Source organism: Somniosus microcephalus, chromosome 9 (assembly GCF_052327205.1).
Source record: "Somniosus microcephalus isolate GS21.2 chromosome 9, FLI_Smic_1.0, whole genome shotgun sequence".
Lineage (NCBI taxonomy): Eukaryota > Metazoa > Chordata > Chondrichthyes > Squaliformes > Somniosidae > Somniosus > Somniosus microcephalus.
In genome coordinates, this window is record NC_140995.1 from 46,829,456 (window position 1) to 46,848,001 (window position 18,546).

Below are 18,546 nucleotides of genomic sequence, written 5' to 3' on the forward strand. Positions count from 1 at the left end.
AGCAGCACGGCAATCGCCATTGCAGCCAGCGGGGGAAGAAGGCAAACGCGGGAATCCGCCATTGTAGTCGGCGGGGGAAGAAGACGAGCGCGGGAAAGACCGCCAAGCGCGGGAAGCCGCCATTTTAGTAGGCGGGGGAAGAAGACAAGCACGGGAAGCCGCCATTTTGAGAAAAAGAAAAATTTAAAAACTTGCAAGGATGCCTAAACATGGGAACATTAATACCTTTGATAGCGATGTCGAAGATTGGACCACGTATGTAGAACGCATGGAAGTTTATTGTAAAGCAAATAAGGTACCAGATGATGAGAAAGCACTAACCTTATTAAGCTCAATGGGTGCGAAGACCTACGGGCTATTGAAGCACCTTCTATCACCAGATAAACCGGCGGATCAGACTTTCGCGAATATTGTTACTGTCCTGAAAAATCATTTAAACCCCACGCCGCTGATGATAGCGGAACGATTTAAATTTTACAGAAGAACGCAGCTGAAAGATGAAAGCAACGCTGAATTTTTAATTGAACTGCGTAAGCTATCAAAGTACTGTCAGTTTGGAACAGGACTAGCAGATGCGCTGAGAGATAAATTTGTGTGTGGATTGTTAAAAGAAGGAACACAAAAGCGACTGCTTGAGGAGAATGATCTTACGCTTGATAAAGCTGTCACTATTGCAGCATCGCACGAAGCCACAGCAAGAGGCACTGCGGAAATGCAGCTACGGTCACCGGAACTCAGCACCAATCAAATGGTCTTGGGTACAGTAAAATGTTATCGTTGTGGAAAGACAACGCACGATCAGAACCAGTGCTGGTTCAAAAATCAGGAATGCAGAAAATGTGGCAGGCTTGGTCACATAGCTAAAGTATGCCGGTCAGGAAAGAAGACCAGCAACAAAAAGTCACCACAGGAAAAGTACAGAAAGGTACACAAGGTGACAGAGAACAGTTCGAACGAACAAAAGTCAGATTCAGACTCCAGCAGTAATGAACTGGGTAGTCTAAGAGTACACAATGTTGGTAATGAAGCAGACCTCCAAACAATCTGGGTCACACTTCAGATAGCAGGAGTCCAAGTGAAGATGGAATTGGACACTGGATTGGCATTGACGGTCATGAATAAGCAAGATTACAAAAGGTTATACCCACATATTCCCCTACGGGATACGGAGATTGTATTGAAAACGTACACGGGGCAAAGAGTATACCCCATCGGGAAGATAGAGGTAAAGGTGGTCCACAAGGGCAAAGAAAGCCGAGGAATGGACTTATATGTGCTACCTGAGGGAGGTCCACCACTACTGGGACGGGAGTCGATTAGGAAAATAAATATGGACTGGCATTCCTTAAAAGCACTAACGGTAGATTCCGGTAAAAAAGATGTCAAACCTAAACGATTGTCCAGAATATTGGACGATGCTAAAGAGGTGTTCCAACAGGGACTGGGAACACTGAGAGGAATTACGGCAAACATCAAGGTTGAAGAACATGCAAACCCGAAATTTTTCAAAGCCAGACCGGTACCTTATGCGATACGACCTGCTGTGGAAGCTGAGCTGGAAGGGCTAGAACGTTCAGGAGTACTGTCTCAGGTAGACTGGAGTGAGTGGGCCACGCCCATTGTTCCCGTCATGAAGCGTTCATCGAGCAACAAGCCGGGGGAACCGGGGAAGGTTCGCATCTGTGGAGATTTCAAGATCACTGTTAATCCGGTGCTTCACACGGTGCAGTATCCGCTTCCGCGGATTGAGGATATCTTCGCTTCGTTGTCTGGCGGGAAACACGTCACCAAGATAGACCTGGCGCAGGCGTACTTACAGATGGAAGTTGAGGAAGAGTCACGCCAGCATCTCACGATCAACACGCATAGAGGCTTGTACCGGTATAATAGACTGGTTTTTGGAGTGGCATCGGCTCCAGCAATTTGGCAGAGGGCCATGGAGCAGGTATTACAGGGAATTCCAGGCATACAATGTTACCTGGACGATATTCTGATTACAGGAGATGATGACGAGGAACACCTTGCAAATTTGGAACTGGTGCTCACCAGATTGAAAGAATATGGACTTCGAGTTAATCGCCAGAAATGTGAGTTCTTTCAGAAGCGGATCTCATACTGTGATCATGTCATTGACCAGGAGGGGCTTCATAAGTCTCCTGACAAGATCGAAGCTGTTGTGAAGGCTCCCACTCCGGATAATGTATCCCAGTTGAGGTCGTTCCTAGGGTTGATTAACTATTACCATAAGTTTCTGCCAAATTTATCCACGGTGCTGCACCCGCTGAACGCTCTTTTGCAGAAGGGAGTACCATGGAAGTGGAGCGAGGACTGTAAGAGGGCCTTTCGCAAAAGCAAGGCATTGATCACCTCAGAGGAAGTGTTGGCTCACTTCAACCCAACGCTGCCTATTCGTTTGGCTTGTGATGCTTCTCCATATGGTATTGGGGCAGTACTCTCACACAAGTTGCCAAATGGCCTGGAGAGGCCAGTTGCGTTCACATCCAGATCATTGACCTCCGCTGAGCGCAACTATGCTCAGATAGATAGGGAGGCTCTCAGCCTTGTGTGGGGAGTAAAGAAGTTTAATCATTACCTGCAGGGCCAAAAGTTTACGCTTCTGACAGACCACCAGCCGTTGGTATCCATTTTTAACCCTAAGAAGGGTGTTTCGGTGATGACAGCACAGAGACTCCAGAGATGGTCCCTTTTCCTAGGGGCACATCAATATCAGATCGAATTCAAAGGTACAAAGCAGCATGGTAATGCTGATGGGCTGTCGCGCCTGCCACTACCTACAGAGGAGGAGGCACCGACGGTTGACCCTGTTGAGTTATTTCACTCGACCATCATCGAATGTTTACCAGTCACCAATGCAAGTATTGAAAGAGAAACCAGGAATGACCCGACACTGTCCCGGGTCTACGAAGTGACAGTGAAGGGATGGCCAGCACATGGTGATCCACTGTTACCGGCATTCTCAGCAAGATGAGAACAGCTGTCCGTCTGTCAAGGAACATTGATGTATGGAACAAGGGTGATTATTCCTCCTAAGTTAAGAGAGAGAGTTCTAAAGGAACTGCATGAAGGTCATCTGGGGGGAGTCAAGATGAAAAGCCTTGCTAGGGCTTATGTGTGGTGGCCGGGTATCGACCAATAGATAGAGGATCTGACGAAAAGCTGCTCAGGGTGCCAAAAAGTGCAAAATGCACCTCCGATTGCACCACTGCATCCATGGGAATGGCCTTCAACCCCATGGCAACGTGTACATATTGACTTTGCTGGTCCATTCATGGACTCCATGTTTTTAATTGCGGTGGACGCACATTCTAAATGGCCAGAAGTGATTAAGATGACTACCACTACCTCGGAAAAGACGATCGCGGTGCTAAGAACGATATTTGCAAGAAATGGATTGCCAGAACAAATATGTTCAGACAACGGACTGCAGTTCGTGTCAGAAGAATTCCAGAAATTCATGAAGAAGAATGGGGTGAAACATTATACCTCTGCCCCATATCATCCGGCTACAAACGGGTTGGCCGAGAGATTTGTACAAACGTTCAAAAAAGCAATAAAGGCCATGAGCGAAGATCAGATTCCACTACAACACAAGGTGGACAAATTCCTACAGGCATATCGAAACGCCACTCATGCAGTGACAAACCAAAGTCATGCCATGATATTCTATAACAGGAGGTTGCGGTCCAGGTTGGACTTGTTAAAACCAAATGTGCGGAGGGAAGTTGAAAACAAACAGTTCCAGCATATAAATAACAAGACCACTCGGAGTTTCGAAATAGGACAACCAGTGTTAGCCCGGGACTATAAAAACGAGAAATGGCAATCTGGAACAATTCGGGCCAGACAAGGACCCCTGATGTACACGGTAGATATTGGTGAAAATGTAATACGGCGTCATGCTGACCAACTGGTAGAATCGAGAACAAGGGTCGAACCCAGGGTTACGGCAGAGACAACCGTGGAAGAAGTTAGTGAACCTGAAGCATCTACCTCAGAAGTGAATGTACCTGAGGATGATGTCCAATCCATAAGAGATCAACTAGATGAGTCACCCCAGCAACGAGAATCAGAGACCCCTGAAAGGCGTTATCCAACTCGAATCAGGAGGCCTCTTCAGAGACTGAATCTTTGAACTGTTTTGCATGAAGTTGTGTTAAATGGGGATATAACTGTTAAGCTAAAAAGGGAGGATTGTGGTGTATGTAACCTGTTCCACCTTAAGAGAACTACCTTAAGAGATGTACTACTTTCTCTTGGCTGCTGTATACTGTAATACCGGTGGTGACCACACCGGTATATAAACGTTGTGTAGGGATTTGCTGGGCAGTTCAGCCCTGACCTCCGAATAGTAAAGACCTGTTAAAAGTTATTCTTGTGGTCTGTGTCCAGTGATTTATAATAAGCATAACTGGGACACACAGACTTAACAGATAGGAGCAGGAGTAGGCCATTCGGTCCTTCAAGCCTGCTCCGCCATTCAATGAGATCATGGCTGATCATCCAAATTCAGTACCCTGTCCCTGCCTTCTCCCCATATCCCTTGATCCCTTTAGCCTTAAGAAATATATCCAACTCTTCCTTGAATATATTTAATGAACTGGCCTCCACCGCCCTCTGTGGCAGAGAAGTCCACAGGTTCACTGCTCTCTGGGTGAATAAATTCCTCCTCATTTCAGTCCTAAATGGCTTACCCCTTATCCTTAGACTATGACCCCTGGTTCTGGACTCCCCGGCCATCAGAAACATCCTTCCTGCATCTAGTCTGTCCAGGCCTGACAGAATTTTATAGGTTTCGATGAGATCCCCGCACTTCTGCTCTCACCCGTTCCCCTCCCTCCCGGAACCATGATAGGGTTCCCCTTGTCCTCACCTTTCACCCCACCAGCCTCCACATTCAACGGATCATCCTCTGCCAGTTCCGCCACCTCCAGCGTGATCCCATCACCAAACACATCTTCCCCTCACCTCCCCTTTCAGCATTCCGAAGGGACAACTCCCTCCATGACACCCTAGTCCACTCCTCTATCACCCCCAACACCCCTTCCCCTTCGCCCAGCACCTTCCCGTGCAAGCGCAGGAGATGCAACACATGCCCTTTTACCTCCTCCCTTCTCACTGTCCAGGGCCCCTAACACTCCTTCCAGGTGAAACAGCGATTTACTTGTACTTCTTGCAATTTAGTATACTGTATTCGCTGCTCACGATGCGGTCTCCTCTATATTGGGGAGACCAAACACAGATTGGGTGACAGCTTTGCGGAACACCTCCGTTCAGTCCGTAAGGGGGACCCCAAGCTTCCAGTCGCCTGTCACTTTAATTCTCCGCTCCATTCCCACTCAGACCTCACCGTCCTCGGCCTCTTGCACTGTTCCAATGAAGCGCAACCTAAGCTCGAAGAACAGCACCTCATCTTTCGATTAGTCACTTTACAGCCTTCTGGACGCAACATCGAGTTCAACAATTTCAGACCATAACCTCTGCCCCTATCTTTTTTTACCCTTCTTTTTTTCTCTCTCTCACATGGCAGCTGTCTTTCATTCTGCCAGTGCCATTTACACTTCATCTAGAGCTATCTTTTGTTTCTTAACTTTCCCATTACCATCTCCTTTTGCCTTGCACCATCATCCCTTTGTCTCTTAATCTCTCCTGCCTTCCATCCTATCACAGACCTTCCCTTTTGTTCTTTCCTCCCCTCCCCCCCTTCCCTGCCCCTGCACTTGCTTAAAAACCTGTTCCATTTCCAGCTTTTTCCAGTTCTGACAAAGGGTCATCGACCTGAAACGTTAACTGTTTCTCTTTCCACAGATGCTACCTGCTGAGTATTTTCAGCATTTTCTGTTTTTAGTTCCAGGGTCCTGTTGTTCAGTGAGAAGGTGGAATTAGCACCAACCAAAAATCTTTCAAGCAATGGAGGCAAAGAATTGGTTCGACAAATGCAACAATCAAGTCAATCCATACACATCTTTTCGAGCATAAGATCAGAATATCCAGCAGTTTAATGAGATAATGAGCAGTGACCCAGGAAGTGGACACAACTGAAATTACTTATCTCATCAGGGCCATTCTAGAGGTTAAATGCATCTTCACCCCCGCCTACAATAATTGCATCAGTTGGTGTTTTAAGTTTACTGGCAGGTATATTTTAGCTTTATGTGTTAGACCAATGTTAGATTATACAAAATAATTTCACTTTGCTTCCAATTTTCACCCTTCCCTCACCTTCACATGGTCCATCGCCGGCTCTTCCCTTCCCTTCTTTGACTTCTCCGTCTCCATTTCTGGGGATAGGTTATTGACAAACATTCACTACAAGCCCACTGACTCCCACAGCTACCTGGACTACACTTCCTCCCACCCTGCCTCCTGTAAGGACTCTATTCCATTCTCCCAGTTTCTCCATCTCTGCCGCATCTGCTCTGATGATGCCACCTTCCATACCAGTGCTTCCGACATGTCTTCCTTGTTCCTCAACCGAGGATTCCCCTCTACATTGGTTGACACGGCCCTTAACCGTGTCTGTTCTATCTCCCGCCCTTCTGCCCTCACCCCTGCCCCTCCCTCCCGGAACCACGATAGAGTTCCCGTTGTCCTCACCTTTCACCCCCACCACCTCCAGTTTAATCCCACCACCAAATGCATCTTCCCCTCACCTCCCCTTTCAGCATTCTGTAGGGACCGCTCCCTTCGCGACACCCTAGTCCACTCCTCTATCACCCCCAACACCCCTTCCCCTTCGCCCGGCACCTTCCCGTGCAAGCGCAGGAGATGCAACACATGCCCTTATACCTCCCCCCACTTGCCACTGTCCAGGGCCCCAATCACCCCTTCCAGGTGAAACAGCAATTTACTTGTACTTCTTGCAATTTAGTATACTGTAATCGCTGTTCACAATGTGGTCTCCTCTACATTGGGGAGACCAAACGCAGATTGGGTGACCGCTTTGCGGAACACCTCCGTTCAGTCCGTAAGGGGGACCCCCAGCTTCCGGTCGCCTGTCACTTTAATTCACCTCTCCACTCCCACTCAGACCTCACCGTCCTCGGCCTCTTGCATGATTCCATGAAAGCTCAGTGTAAGCTTGAGGAACAGCACCTCATCTTTCGATTAGGCACTTTACAGCCTTCTGGACTCAACATAGAGTTCAACAATTTCAGATCATAACCTCGGCCCCTATCATATATATATATTTTTTATCCACACTTCTGTTCTTCACTCCCACATGGCAGCTGTCCTTCCTTCTGCCAGCGCAATTTACACTTCATCTAGAGCCATCCTTTGTTTCTTAACCTGTCCCATTACCATCTCCTTTTGCCTTAAATATCTCTTAATGTCTCTTAACCTCTCCTGCCTTCTATCCAATCATAGGCCTTCCCTTTTGTTCTTTCATCCCCTCTCCCATTTCCCAGTCACTACACTTGCTTAAAAATCTGTTCCATTTCCTACTTTTTTCCAGTTCTGACGAAAGGTCATCGACCTGAAATGTTAACTCTGTTTCTCTCTTCACAGATGCTGCCTACCTGCTGAGTTTCTCCAGCACTTTCTGTTTCTATTTCAGATTTCCAGCATCTGCAGTATTTTCTTTTCATATTAGATTATACAAAGTTGGCATTAATACTGTTAAAAGTTCCCGTTGTGCATGAAACTGCCAGCAAATTGGTGATAAAATTATCAACACTTCAAATATATGACCCATGGTCACCAGTCCAACCTTCTCAAGTCCAAATAGCTCTAGGCAAGGAAATGGTGACCTGAACCAAATATCTGCTGTGGGCTGCCGACCTGATTAGCCACTCCACTCCAGCTGCTACCCATGCACACCCTCGTGTCAGCCATGGCTCAGTTGGTAGCAAACTCGCCTCTGGGTCAGAAGGTTAGGAATTCATAGTCCCACTCCAGAGACTTGAGCACAAAAATCTAGGCTGAGTGAGTGCTGCACTGTCGGAGGTGCCGTCTTTTAGATGAGACGTTAAACTGAGGCCCTGTCTGCTCCCCCAGGTGGACATAAAAGATCCCATGGCACTATTTCAAAGAAGACCAGGGGAGTTATTCCTGGTGTCCTAGCCAATATTTATCCCTCAATCAACATCAATAAAACAGATTATCTGGTCATTATCACATTGTTGTTTGTAGGAGCTTGCCGTGTACAAATTGGCTGCCATGTTTCCTACATTAAAACAGTAACTACATTTCAAAAATACTTCATTGGCCGTAAAGCGCTTTGTGACATCCGGTGGTTGTGAAAGGTGCTAGAGCAATGCAAGTCTTTCCTTTTTTCTTTCTCGATGCCTCAAGTTTGGAATCAATTAAGGACTCATAAAAGTCTTTGAGTCAGGTGTCTTTCGTCTGTTTTAATTCCTCAGACACTGCCCGAATCGACTTTCCTGTGATTTTGAGTCTCCTCCCATCAAAGTGTGTGACACTCAAAATTCAAATACATCCTTGCCAACGAGATTATGGCTAAAGAGATCGGGGGTAGTGGTTATCATCCGCTGTGACATTTTACACAACCTTCCAGCCTAATACAGCATTTACTGACTAAAATAGCAAATCAGAAAATCTTAAACACTAAGGATGGAAAAAGTGCATGAGGCCAAAAGTGTTCCAATAAAAAAAATTACTTGTACTTATATTAATTAGATTTTTTTAAATGTTGCACGTCATGCTTCTTTCCTCATTCAATAGTCTCTTTTTTCAGAATAGAGAGAATATATAAGAAATGAATCAAGGCCAATACCCTTGTGTGCTTGACAATAACCTGAAATCATGCTAATCTCTGACACAGCGGGATTTTGATAGCTCTGTAAAAAACTGAACATCATTGCTTCAGGCAAGGTGACAGTGATAATCACCTGCTATAATTCAAGTTTAATACCTGAATGCCAGGGAAGGAATTACATTATGTGTCCTTGCACAGAAATTCTCATCATTGGTATCATCCTTCCCTACAGAAATGTTTTTTTTTGAAGCTGCTAAACTTTAAAAATAGTTGAAACCTTTCGAATGCCAAGATAAATAAAGTGTGTGTGTAATCTGGAAAGTTATTGTTTAGACTTCACTGAAAGACAGCTGTCCAGGGAGGTTATTTATTTCCTAAGCCATGCAGAGAGAGAGAGAGAGACTTTGGGTGGATTTTTATCCAGCTCTGAGGGGACAAATTTCCGTAGCCATTCGCTAGCAAATCATGCACCGTAAAAATTACCACCAGCGGGAACATAAAATATCCAATCAGTTGTAATTGTTGAAAATTACCACTTTCACGACAGGAAGTAAGCTTGTACGCCTGATATTTTATCCTGTGAACCCCATGAACTGTCAAGGCTGCAAAGTATCAACCGCAGATGACACACAGCAGCAAATTAAATTCTCCGCACTGGTTCTCAGAGTCATTCTAAAACAATTCATAGGAACAGGAGTAGGCCATTTAGCCCCTCGAGGCCGTTCCACTATTCAATGAGATCATGGCTGATCTGTACCTCAACTCCACCTGCCCATCTTAGCTCCATATCCCTTGATACCCTTACCTAAAAAAAGTCTATCTGTGGCAGAACCACTGAATGACTCTGGCTAACTGTATATAATTCTCTTTAACAATGTTCTAACTCCAGCCTAAACCTGTACCATTGTGTTAGGCATTACTGTGTTTTGTATATAGAGTTTGCATGTACGGGGCGTGGCCCCTTTAAGAGCATGGGACAACGTGGGCAAACGCGATGACATCACGTCGCAAACCACGGGACTGCCCAGTGAGTCCTTGTGGCATCTCCGTTGAGTAAAGACCTGTTTAATTGTTCTCTGGTGTCGATCTCAGTTATTCGTAGGAATTCGTCAATTCCTACATTGGTGACCCCGTTTTTGTGAACGTTTTCACAAAAGAAGAGCATGGAAGCAAACGCCGTTTTGCTAAAGCTACCGCAGTTCTGGGAGCAGCAAGCGCCCTCGTGGTTTATTCAGGTCGAGGCCCAGTTCGCCCTGAGGAACATCGATGTGGATCAGACCAAGTATCTTTACGTGGTCTCCGCACTCGACAGCTCTACCGCCTCTCGGATCGTCAGCCTCCTCGAAAACCCCCCAACGGAGTGCAAGTATGAAACCCTCAAAGCGCGGTTACTGCAGGTTTTCGGGCTCACAAAATCGGAGCGCGCCCGTCGATTAAATTGGGCAGGGCTGCCTTGAGGATGAGTTCATTGAGTGCATTAGGGATGGGTTTCTTGAGCAGTATGTAACTGAACCGACCAGGGGGCAGGCAACCTTAGATCTGGTCCTGTGTAACGAGACAGGATTAATTAAAAATGTCCTAGTAAAGGATGCCCTTGGAATGAGTGACCATAACATGGTTGAATTCCATATTAAATTAGAGGGTGAGAAGGTTGGATCTCAAACAAGCGTGCTAAGCTTGAATAAAGGAGACTATGAAGGTATGAGAGCGGAATTGAGTAGAGTGGATTGGGAAAATAGATTAAAGGGTAAGACGATACATGATCAGTGGTGTACATTTAAGGAGTTATTTTACAACTTCCAAAAAATATATATTCCACTGAGAAGAAAAGGGTGTGAAAGAAAAGACAGCCATCCATGGCTAAGTAAAGAAATTAAGGATAGTATTCGACTAAAAACAAGGGCATATAAGGTAGCCAAATCGAGTGGGAGGATAGAGGATTGGGAAAACTTTAAAAGACAGCAAAAAATAACAAAAAGATTGATTAAGAAAGGGAAGATAGATTATGAAAGTAAATTAGCAAAAAATATAAAAACAGATAGTAAGGCCTAGAAATTCAGTTGGCTGCGCCAGCTGTTAGCGCCTTAGGAGGAGTAGATCTCGAGCGCTAGGCGCTTAGCGCCCGGGCGCAGCGCGATCTGCGCCTCGCCCCAACTTCAGCAGACATTTAGCGCCGGTGCAAAGTCATTGCGCGCGCTCATCTGCGCGCGCAGATCTTGACGTCATTTCGACGTGCAACGCCCTTTGTGCGCCCGGAACCGGAACTTCACTCGTGCCGCCCCATTGTGCGCCTGGCGGCCCGAACGACTGTGAAGTGGAACGGTACACAGCCGAGGCGGGCCACGGGGAGCGCAAATTAAAGGGCACTCCTGCAGTAGAAAAGGCAGCCGTTTTGCAACACTCGAGCTGGAGGAGGAGGAGGAGGAGGAGGAGGAGGAGGTGGTCTCGGCCTTTCAAAAAAACAAGTCCACCCTCCCCCTTTAAGAGCTCACCGGAGCCAGAGTGTCTGCCGGCAATCAGCAGCTCGCCGCACCTGCCCTGCGCCCAACTTCCGGTGTTAGCGCCCCGGGCTGCCGGCTTAGCACCTAATGATAGTCGTGCATCGCCTGTTTTAGCACAGCAGCAACCTCTTAGGGCGATGCAACTGAATATCGGCGAAGGGGGCTCGACTTTGCGCCGGGCGCAAACTTTAGCGGCCACCCGACTTTACCGCCCCAAAAGTGGCTATACTGAATTCCTAGGCCTAAGAGTTTTTATAGTTATATAAAAAGAAAAAGGGTGGCTAAAGTAAATGTTGGTTCCTTAGAGGATGAGACCGGGAAATTAATGGTGGGAAATATGGAGATGGCAAAAACACTGAATGAATATTTTACATTAGTCTTTACAGTAGAAGACACTAAGAATATCCCAACACTGGACAAACAGGGGGCTAAAGGGGTGGAGGAGCTAAACACGATCAAAATCACTAAGGAAGTGGTACTCGGTAAAATAATGGGACTCAAGGCGGATAAATCACCTGGACCTGATGGCTTACATCCTAGGGTCTTGAGGGAAGTGGCGGTAGGGATTGTGGATGCATTGGTAATAATTTTCCAAAACTCCCTGGACTCGGCAATGGTCCCGGCAGACTGGAAAACTGCTAATGTAACACCCTTATTTAAAAAGGGCAGTAGACAGAAGGCTGGAAACTATAGACTGGTTAGCCTAACATCTGTGGTAGGTAAAATTTTGGAGTCCATTATTAAGGAGACAGTAACAGGACATCTGGATAATCATAATTTAATAGGACAAAGTCAGCATGGTTTTATGAAGGGGAAGTCATGTTTGACAAACTTGCTGGAGTTCTTTGAGGAAGTAACATATAGGGTGGATAAAGGGGAACCAGTGGATGTAGTGTATTTAGACTTCCAAAAGGCATTTGACAAGGTGCCACACAAAAGATTATTGCTTAAGATAAAGAATCATGGGATTGGGGGTAATATTCTGGCATGGATAGAGGATTGGCTATCTAACAGAAGGCAGAGAGTTGGGATAAATGGTTCATTCTCAGACTGGCAATCAGTGACTAGTGGTGTTCCGCAGGGGTCAGTGCTGGGTCCCCAACTCTTTACAATCTATATTAACGATTTGGAGGAGGGGACCGAGTGTAACATATCAAAGTTTGCAGATGATACTAAGATGGGGGGGAAAGTAGTGAGTGAGGAGGACATAAAAAACCTTCAAGGGGACATAGACAGGCTAAGTAAGTGGGCAGAGATTTGGCAGATGGAATACAATACTGGAAAGTGTGAGGTTATGCACTTTGGCAGGAAAAATCGTAGAGCAAGTTATTATCTTAATGGCAAGAAACTGGAAAGTACTGAAGTACAAAGGGATCTGGGGGTCCTGGTGCACAAAACTCAAAAGGTTAGTATGCAGGTGCAGCAAGTGATTAAGAAGGCCAATGGAATGTTGGCTTTCATTGCTAGGGGGATAGAATATAAAAATAGGGAGGTATTGCTTCAGTTGTACAAGGTATTGGTGAGACCGCACCTGGAATACTGCGTACAGTTTTGGTGTCCATACTTAAGAAAGGACATACTTGCTCTCGAGTCAGTACAAAGAAGGTTCACTCGGTTAATCCCGGGGATGAGGGGATGGACATATGAGGAGAGTTTGAGTAGATTGGGACTCTACTCATTGGAGTTCAGAAGAATGAGAGGCGATCTTATTGAAACATATAAGATTGTGAAGGGGTTGGATCGGGTGGATGCGGGGAGGATGTTCCCGATGATGGGTGAAACTAGAACTAGGGGGCATAGTCTTAGAATAAGGGGCTGCTCTTTCAAAACTGAGATGAGGAGGAACTACTTCACTCAGAGGGTGGTAGGTCCATGGAATATGCTGCCCCAAAAAACTGTAGAAGCTATATCATTACATAAATTTAAAACAGAAATAGACAGTTTCCTAGAAGTAAAGGGAATTAAGGGTTACGGGGAGCGGGCAGGAATTTGGACATGAGTCTAGGTTCGGATCGGTCATGGCCCTGTGGGTAGCGGAGCGGGCCCAGGTGCTGTGTAGCCTGATCCTGCTCCTATTTCGTGTGTCTAATTCTGTTAGATGCAGGAGATGGTTCTGTGATAGTGGATTGGCAGTTAGGATCAGATCAGCCATGATCTTATTGAATGGCGGAGCAGGCTCGAGGGGCCGATTGGCCTACTCCTGCTCCTATTTCTTATGTTCTTATGTTCTTATGATTACTCGCTATGCCTGGGCTCGGGGACTCCAAGCCTTCAGAGTTGATGAGCCAAATGCTCACACTCCTGGGCTCAGAACGGGAATGTTTCCTATTCCGTGAGATTTTCCTCAGCCAACTGCCTGAACAGGTACAAGCTGCCCTGGCCAGATCTGAAACTGAAGACTGCGCAACACTCGCTGTGGAGGCTGACAAAATTTTCGCTGTATCTCGGCAGAACTGCGCCGCCACGAGGCACCCATCCTCCGCAGACACCGCCCCAGCTCGTCTGCCTGCTGGGCTGTGTTTCTACCACGCGCAGTTCGGAGTGAAGGCGAAGCGTTGCCACCCTCCCTGCAGTTTTCCCCAAAGAAAACAACGACTGACACTGCGACCACCGAGGAATGGGTCTAACGGGCACCCCGCGGCCGTGATGGCGATCGACAATGCGGGATAATTGCTCTTCATCACGGATACTCTCTCCGGTTGTCGTTTTCTGTGCGACACCGGAGCGCAGTGCAGAATTTTACCCGCGTCCGCCCTCGATGTGCAGGGGGAATCACGGCCCTGCCCTTGAAGCGGCCAATGGCGGAACGATTCGGACCTTCGGCAGACGGCGAGTGGAGTTGTGCCTCGGGGGGCAACGTTTTCACTGGGAGTTTGTTATGGCCAAAGTTTCCCAGCCCCTCCTCGGCGCAGATTTCCTGTGCACCAACAGCCTCCTGGTCGACGTTCGGAACCGGCGGCTGATCAACATAGCAACTTTTAATTCTCTTCCGTGTTACCGCAGTAACACTATGTCACGCACCGTCTCCTGTGCGTTCCCAACTCCTGATGAGTTCGCGCGCCTGCTCAGCGAATTCCCTGACCGGACAAGACCCATGTTCTCCTCCACGGCCACGAAATATGGTGTGGAACACCACATCACCACCAACGGCCCCCCGGTCTATGCGCGGGGCCCGGCGCCTAGAACCTGGCAAGCTGGCGGTCGCAAAGGCAGAGTTCGCAACCATGGAACGGTTAGGGATTATTCGCCGGTCGAATAGTCCCTGGTCTTCACCCCTCCATATCGTCCCGAAGCCTGGCGGCGGATGGCGGCCATGCGGCGACTATCGACGACTAAACGACGCCACCACTCCTGATCGGTACCCGATCCCCCATATCCAGGATTTCTCTGCCCATTTGGCAGGGAACACCATGTTCTCAAAAGTCGACCTCGTCCGGGGCTACCACCAGGTCCCAGTTCATCCACAAGACATCCAGAAGACCGCAGTCATCACCCCATTTGGCCTCTTCAAGTTTTTACGGATGCCGTTTGGGTTAAAGAACGCCGCCCAGGCTTTCCAACGCCTGATGGACTCCGTGCTGTGGGACCTCAAGTTCCTCTTCGTCTACCTGGATGATATTCTAATTGCCAGTCCCATGAAGGAAGAACATACTTGTCACCTACGCACCCTTTTTCGATGCCTCAGCCAACACGGCCTGATTATCAACCCGGCCAAGTGTCAGTTTGGCCTGCACCAAATTGACTTCCAGGGGCATCGCATCACCTCAGAGGGAGCGGTTCCTTTACCTTCGAAGGTAAAGGCGGTGACATCCTTTCCACGCCTGTAGAACACAAAGGCCCTGCAGGAATTCCTAGGCATGGTAAACTTTTACCACTACTCATGCAGCTCCTGTATGAGGCCCTCAAGAGCAAAACTGGCAAGAACCCGGTAGACTGGACGGATGACATGGCCCGATCATTTGCCGACACCAAAAGCGCCTTAGCCAATGCGACTATGCTGGCGCACCCGCTGCCAGGAGCCACCATCGCCCTCACCTCCGACGCGTCGGACTACGCAGTCGGTGTCGTGCAACAGCAGTGGGTGAACAGGACGTGGCAGCTGTTGGCATTCTTCAACCGTCAACTACGGCAGAATGAGAGAGCATACAGCACGTTCGACCGGGAGTTGCTTGCCCTTTATCTGGCCATCCGCCATTTTCGGTTCCTTCTGGAAGGACGTCCTTTCACCGCTTTTGTGGACCATAAGCCGCTGACCTTTGCAATGTCTAAGACCGCCGAACCATGGTCAGCCCGACAGCAGCGTCAACTGACCTACATATCCAAATTCACCACGGATATTCGGCACGTGGCCGGTAAGGACAACCTGATGGCAGACAGCCTCTCCCGTGCGATCGTCAGTACAGTTCATTTGGGCATCGACTACGCCCTCATGGCAGCGGACCAAGCCTCAGACCCAGAAGTCCAAGCTTACCGAACGGCCATCACTGGGCCGATGTCAAGTTCCATTCGGCAGGTACCACGCTGTTGTGTGACGTCTCCGTACAGGATCCTCGCCCTGTCGTGCCAGTCATCTGGCGCCGCAAAGTGTCTGCCGCCATACATGGGTTGTCACACCCTGGAATGAAGGCCTCTCAGAAACTGATGTCGGCGAAATTTGTATGGCATGGCATGCATAAGGATGTCCACAATTGGACCAACACCTGCATGGTCTGCCAAAAGGCCAAGGTACAGCACCACATCAAAGCTCCGTTGGCCGCCTTCACAGTTCCGGAGCAACGTTTTGACCACATCAACGTGGACCTGGTAGGACCACTCCCACCCTCCCATGGTTTTTCAAACATCCTGACCATGGTTGACCGCACCACCAGATGGCCAGAGGCGGTCCCCCTGTCATCCACTACTTCGGCGGACATGGCCAGGGCGTTCATTTCCTCCTGGATCGCCCATTTCGGAGTACCCGCCAATATTTCGTCAGACAGGGGACCGCAGTTTTCCTCCGAACTCTGGAATGCAGTGGCCCAAGGACTCGGTGTCAAATTACACCGCACCACAGCCTACCACCCACAGGCGAATGGCCTCTGCGAATGCTTCCACCGGTCAATGAAGGCCACCCTGAGAGCCAGCCTCCAGGACGCTGGATGGGCAGACAAGCTACCGTGGGTCCTGTTGGGCCTTCGCACGGCCCCCAAAGAAGACCTTTACTCGTCATCAGCGGAGTTGGTGTATGGTCAGCCGCTGCGGGTCCCAGGGGACTTCCTACCAACATCGACGGAGCAATTGTCCGCATCTGCCCAGCTTGCTAGTCACCAAAAGGCGGCCAGATGTTTCGCACTGGTGCCCACTTCGCACCACGGGCTGCAGAGGTCACACGTTCTCACGGAGCTTCACAAGGCGGAATACGTTTTTATTCGCCATGACGCACATAGGGATCCGCTCAACACCCCATATACCGGCCCCTTCCGCGTGTTGGAAGCAGGGGACAAAACCTTCACGGTCGATGTCGGTGGTAAGCCAGACCACATTTCGGTCGACCGCTTAAAGCCAGCACATTTGGACCTCAACCGCCCCGTCGAGACAGCACAACTGCCGAGACGGGGTCGGCCACCCATCGTCGTTACGGCAGACCAAGTTCAACCGCCCGCCAGACCGCCAGCCGCCCAGCAGCCTCCACCTCGAGAGTACAGGAGTCGTTCTGACAGGCTCGTCAGACCCCCTCACCGTTTGACTTTGTCCGTTAAAGCGAATTCTGGGGGGGGCGCATGTGGCAGAACCACTGAATGACTCTGGCTAACTATATAATTCTCTTTAACGATGTTCTAACACCAGCCTAAACCTGTACCATTGTGTTAGGCATTACTGTGTTTTGTATATAGAGTTTGCATTTACGGGGTGTGGCCCCTTTAAGAGCACGGGAAAACGCGGGCAAACGCAATGATGTCATGTCGCACACCACGGGACTGCCCAGTGCGTCCTCATGGCATCTCCGTTGAGTAACGCCCAGTTTAATTGTTCTCTGGTGTCGATCTCAGTTATTCGTAGGAATTCGTCAATTCCTACATATCAATCTCAGTCTTGAAAACTCCAATTATCCCCCAACATCCACAAGAGCAGATAATTCCAGATTTCTACTGCCCTTTGTGTGATGAAGTGCTTCTTGATTTACCTTCTAAATGGCCTGTCTCGAATTTTAAGATTCTGTCCCCTCATTCTTGATTCCCCCATCAGAGGAAATCATTTCTCTGCATTTACCCTACTAGATTCTTTTAACATTTTAAACACCTCGAACAGATCACCCCTCAGTCATCTACACCCAAGGGAATACAAACTAAGTTTATGCAAGCTGTCCTCATAATTTAACCCTCTAAGCCTGGTATCATTCTGGTAAATCTGCATTGCATCCCCGTTAAGAATATCCAATTAGTCCCACTCCCCTGCTCTTTCACCATAGCCCTGCAATGTTTTTCTTATAATATGTATATACACACTTGAAAAGGAAAAATTTGCATATATATATATATATAGGGCTAGAAATTCAGTAGGCGTTGCGCCCAGTTTTCGCCCAAAGAGGGCTTTTGCGCCACTTGATGAGGTTGCGCCGATATTCAGCGCTGCGGTAATGGCGGCGTTAGCCAGTAGCGCTGCGCCGCCGCCGATGACGTCATCGGCGTGCGTAGTGCCCCGCTACCGCCCCGATACCAGCCCAACCGCCATATTGAGTAGCGGCCGCCTCTTCCGTAGCGGCCACAAACAACGTTCAGAGACCGGAGCCGTACTGCAGCCTTAGTGGGGTGAGTTAAGGTGGAGGTGCGGCCGGCCGCTTTTTCGGCGGCTGCCTGCCCACACCTCCTTCCCCGGCCTCCTCCACCACCCCCCCCCGCGGCATTGCCGGCTGTTTTCCGGGAGCCCGGCACTTCCCCGTGGTGCCGGGCTCATTTGCCGGCACTAGCGAGCGGCGATCTCGCTGTTGCAGGCACCTCCCCCTTAAGAGAGGGAGGAAGGCCTGCAGTACCACAGCCTGCCGCTCCGCAGCGGGTGGCGCTGCGGCAACTAGCGCGCCGAAATTCAGTTTCAGCACCCCAAGCGGGGGCGGCCACACCCTTGAACAGCGGCCATCTTCGACTTGGGGCGCTGAAACTGAATATCCGACGGGCGCGAGTGGCTCCGCGCCCAGCGGTAACTTCTGGGCGCAAGCAAGCTGGCGGGGCCTAACTGAATTTCTGGCCCATAGTCTTTTCGTATTATGTCAAAATATATATGCTTCTTTGTGCAGCAATGCAATTTATGGTTCATTTCTGAAGGAAATAATTT